This window comes from Nomia melanderi, unplaced genomic scaffold (assembly GCF_051020985.1).
Source record: "Nomia melanderi isolate GNS246 unplaced genomic scaffold, iyNomMela1 scaffold0928, whole genome shotgun sequence".
NCBI classification, from domain to species: domain Eukaryota; kingdom Metazoa; phylum Arthropoda; class Insecta; order Hymenoptera; family Halictidae; genus Nomia; species Nomia melanderi.
In genome coordinates this window covers 12,582-17,500 of record NW_027476042.1, presented here as the reverse complement: position 1 = coordinate 17,500, position 4,919 = coordinate 12,582, and the positions used below count along the sequence as shown (strand labels likewise).

Here is a 4,919-nt window from a genome sequence, read left to right as displayed (position 1 = left end):
GCGTCTTATGCGCCTCACCAGTGGTCTCTGCTGCGTCGCGTGTCTATATTCTCTTTTTACACTCTTCTCCTTCTTCTATCACATTTTACTCGATCGCGAAAAAGACTCTCGCTAGACGATCTCGCGCTCCGGTTAACTTTAACGCCCGTCCGAGAAGAATTTTCGGGGACTGGACGACCGAAGCGGATCTCGCGCGGTCTCGCGATCGACAGTGAAGAGAAGTGCAGAAGAGGAAAAGAAGACACGACAAACACACACCATGGGGCGACCGACGCGTTCGTTTCAACGCTTTCGCACAAAGTCGGCGGCGGTTATATATTTATATCATTATATTCCGGCGGACGGGACGCGACGTTCGAAAGCCTCGCCAAAGAGGAGCTCCTGCCTCTTCCTCTCTCTTTTCTACGAGAAAAGATAAACGTATTTTACGGGGATACGGAAACGTTACCACGTGGTGTCACACACGATCGTCCGTCTCTTCTCTATAGCAGAAACCGATAAAAATACACCTCCCGAAAGAGAGTATATGGTGATTCTTTTTATATATATATATATTTCGAAATACAACTGAACGTGGCGGAAGCGCACGGTGGTGGTCCAGCGAGGACACGCGACGACGGGGAATAAGAACTATTCGACCCGTTACGAATACGCATGCTCGTCCCGCACGATTTTAACACACACCGTGTTTTTCTCCAGTCGTCAAAGCGTTCGTGCGTCGAATTCGAAAAATAAAAAAAAAAGAAAAACACCTTTTCTCTCTCTCGGGGTAAAAGAGTCGATGTGTATTGTGTATAAAGGTTCTGCGAGAAGTCTCGTTTTGACGTGTGTTCCGCCGATAACGACGATCCTCCGAAACGGGGATACAGAAACGTTACACCTCACAACACGATCTCCGTCTCTTCTCTATAGCAGAAACCGATAAAAATACACCTCCCGAAAGAGAGTATATGGTGATTCTTTTTATATATATATATTTCGAAATTCAACTGAACGTGGCGGAAGCGCACGGTGGTGGTCCAGCGAGGACACGCGACGACGGGGAATAAGAACTATTCGACCCGTTACGAATACGCATGCTCGTCCCGCACGATTTTAACACACACCGTGTTTTTCTCCAGTCGTCAAAGCGTTCGTGCGTCGAATTCGAAAAATAAAAAAAAGAAATACACCTTTTCTCTCTCTCTCGGGGTAAAAAGAGTCGATGTGTATTGTGTATAAAGGTTCTGCTGCGAGAAGTCTCGTTTTGCCGTGTGTTTCGGTAACGACGATCCTCCGAAACGTACATCTCATTCGTAAGAGAGGAAGAAAACAATCTCCCTGGGGCCAGTCGGTAATATACCGACATACGACGTGTCGTGCACATCCGTCTCACGCACGGTATACAAAATATGAATAAAACGTGTGTAGTCTCTCTCTCTCTCGACTTCTTAATATTTTCTTTCACCTCTGACGCATCATTTCAGGTGACGTCGGGAGCGCGGGAAAAAAAATTTTTCTAAACACACGAAACCGTTCATCTCACGAACAGCCGAAAAAGTTGTCGCTCAGATCCATATCGCAGTGGAGCGGTATCCGCGGGCGGTCGTAATTGAACGACGCACGACGCCGCGAACACTCACGCGAGTCCATACAAACGATTCCGATCGTTTTGCAACAACTAGAACGTACACTGTCCGTGAAATTCACAGAATTTTCGCGTGTCCGCGACAAACGCCGACGAGACACCCATCGTTCGCTCGTACGTAGCATCCTTCTCTTAACCCGACTCAGAAACGTTCTTTGCGCCCTTCGGTAAAAAAACGTTCGATCCGAAGAGGTGAACGACGGCGGGGATTTGACAGAGCTACGCAAGCAGTGTATGGTACGTAAACGACCCTCAGCCAGGCGTGGTCCAGGAATTGTATCCGTGGACCGCAATGTGCGTTCGAAATGTCGATGTTCATGTGTCCTGCAGTTCACACGTTGACGCGCAATTAGCTGCGTTCTTCATCGACCCACGAGCCAAGTGATCCACCGTTCAGGGTAATCGTATAAATTTTATATTTCACATATATAATTTTATTCTCATTTGTTCGACCTAATATCTCTCTTCTTTCAAAGAGAAGATAAAAGTTGATACCTGAATCTCCGACCAGCGCGCGAAGGAGATTCAGGCGTCGCCTTGGAGACGACACCGAAGCCTTTCGAGACGAAAAACGTTCAAGTAATATGTATATTTCTCGACGTTCCGGGCGTATAGTGCATTCAAAAACCCGCGAAAGACGCAGAAGACTCGCACGCGTGGAAACGACGGGGATATATTTTGTATCCTACCCGATACTGAATCCATCGCGTGCAGTCGACCCTCGCGTTCTTCCGATCAGACGCATCTATTGTTGCGCGCATGTTTTCGCGTCGCATCGCGCGAAACGTTGCACGAATCGTACCGATCGATCGATTGAAAGCAAATAATGAAAAAAGACTTCACAGCTGGCTCTTTGCCGGTCATTCGTCCCATGTTATCTCTTGCCGCGAAATTGGCGCGCAAGAGTTGGGTGTCAGACGCGCGGCTTTAAAACGAGCTTCACGGCCGGTCCCTTCGTTACCGCTTTCGTTCTTTCTCTCGGAACGACCATGAACGAACACGACGAGCGACGCTACGGCATACACACGTCCACGGATTCGATTAAAAAAACAGACTTCACAGCTGGCTCTTTGCCGGTCATTCGTCCCATATTATCTCTTGCCGCGAAATTGGCGCGCAAGAGTTGGGTGTCAGACGCACGGCTTTAAAACGAGCTTCACGGCCGGTCCTCTCAATTCCGTGTACGGTACACGCAAGATGCGGGTTCCACTTCCAGACTACCCGGTCCCTTCTCTCTACGAGAATCGATAGTAGAAGAACGGCTCGAAAACGCGTCTCAGAGACTAGGGGAAAAGAAGCGGTATGCGAGCGAAACGAAAACGCATTATGGAAACGTCGCGAAACAATGTTCGACGGTTGCTCGGTTCCAATCGTGCGGCCGTTTCAATTTCTCGTGCGCTTCACCGTCCCTCCGTAACTCTGGCCGATCGCGTATACCGAAGAGCCGACACGCGCAAAAACCACAGGCATTGTATACTGTATATATATATGTTACAGTCACAGCCTTCGCGCGTTTTACTCTCCGACGCGGGGTTTCCACGACGAAAGAGAGACAGTTTCGTGGCGGGTGACTCGGCCGAATCGCTACGACGGGTATTTCTATTATAGAACGAATCATCGCCACCCTTTACCAGTGCCCGACGAAGGAATCACAAGGTCATCTGGAGTTTACAATGCCAGCGACGGTAATTCCAACGAAGACCCGATAAGTCAACTCATCGTTCTATTTCTCCCCGTACAGAAAAGCGAATCGACGCTAACGCACCTCGCGCAAGCACGAACGTTCTCTTCGCGTGGATCATCCCATCGTCGAAAGATGTAAAGACGCATTGGAGATCGTGGTCTCTGGCGGGCTCATTGCACGCCCCACTGCATATCTTTCCTCGAATCGAGAATGATTCGTCCACTAAGGCTGCGAAACTACGCGTCGAGGAAACTAGGGGAAAGAAGCGGGATGCGAGCGAAACGACAATACATTATGGAAACGTCGCGAAACAATGTTCGGCGGTTGCTCGTTTCCTCCTGCGGACGTTTCATTGCTCGGGCGCTTCACGTCCCTCCGTAACCTTCGCGCGATCGCGTGCCCCGGAGAGCCGGCAACCGGTGAACCACAGGCGTATAAACTATAGTCTTCTATAGCAAGCCTTCGGCGGTTACTCTCCGACGCGGGGATTCCACGACGAGAGAGAATTTCGTGGCGGGTGACATCGGTCGAAACGCTACGACGGGTATTTCTATTATAGAACGAATCATCGCCACCCTTTACCAGTGCCCGACGAAGGAATCACAAGGTCATCTGGAGTTTACAATGCCAGCGACGGTAATTCCAACGAAGACCCGATAAGTCAACTCATCGTTCTATTTCTCCCCGTACAGACAAGCGAATCAACGCTATCGCACCTCACGCATGCACGAACGTTCTCTTCGCGTGAATCGTCCCATCGTCGAAAGATATAGCCGCTTGGAGATCGTGGCCCATCAAGTTCTTCCGTAACTCCTGCGCGATCGCGTACCCCGGAGAGCAGGCAACCGGTGAACCACAGGCGTATAAACTATAGTCTTCTATAGCAAGCCTTCGCGTTTACTCTACGACGCGGGGATTCCACGACGAGAGAGATTTTCGTGGCGGGTGACACGGCCGAATCGCTACGACGGGTATTTCTATTATAGAACGAATCATCGCCACCCTTTACCAGTGCCCGACGAAGGAATCACAAGGTCATCTGGAGTTTACAATGCCAGCGACGGTAATTCCAACGAAGACCCGATAAGTCAACTCATCGTTCTATTTCTCCCCGTACAGAAAAGCGAATCGGCGCTATCGCACCTCACGCAAGCAGGAATGATCTCTTCGCGTGGATCGTCCCATCGTCGAAAGATGTAAGACGTACAGAAATCGTGGTCCATCACGATTATTCGTAACTCTCCGAGTCGCGTATCTGAGAGTAGGACAAACGGAGAACCACAGGCATAAATAATACTATATGTTTCTTATATAGTTAGCCTTCGCGTTTTACTCTCCGACATGGGGATTCCACGACGAGAGAGAGTTTCGTGGCGGGTGTCTCGGCCGAATCGCTACGACGGGTATTTCTATTATAGAACGAATCATCGCCACCCTTTACCAGTGCCCGACGAAGGAATCACAAGGTCATCTGGAGTTTACAATGCCAGCGACGGTAATTCCAACGAAGACCCGATAAGTCAACTCATCGTTCTATTTCTCCCCGTACAGAAAAGCGAATCGACGCTATCGCACCTCGCGCGAGCACGTAACTACTCTTCGCGTGGA

General features: G+C 49.6%; 1 non-coding gene across 1 annotated transcript; it reads right to left on the bottom strand.

The window, feature by feature from the left end:
* Positions 1–1,873: 1,873 nt before the first annotated feature.
* On the bottom strand, positions 1,874–2,028 carry LOC143176873 (5.8S ribosomal RNA). Its single transcript, XR_013001374.1, has one exon. It is a non-coding gene; the product is annotated as a 5.8S ribosomal RNA (ribosomal RNA).
* Between the last annotated feature and the right edge of the window lie 2,891 nt (positions 2,029–4,919).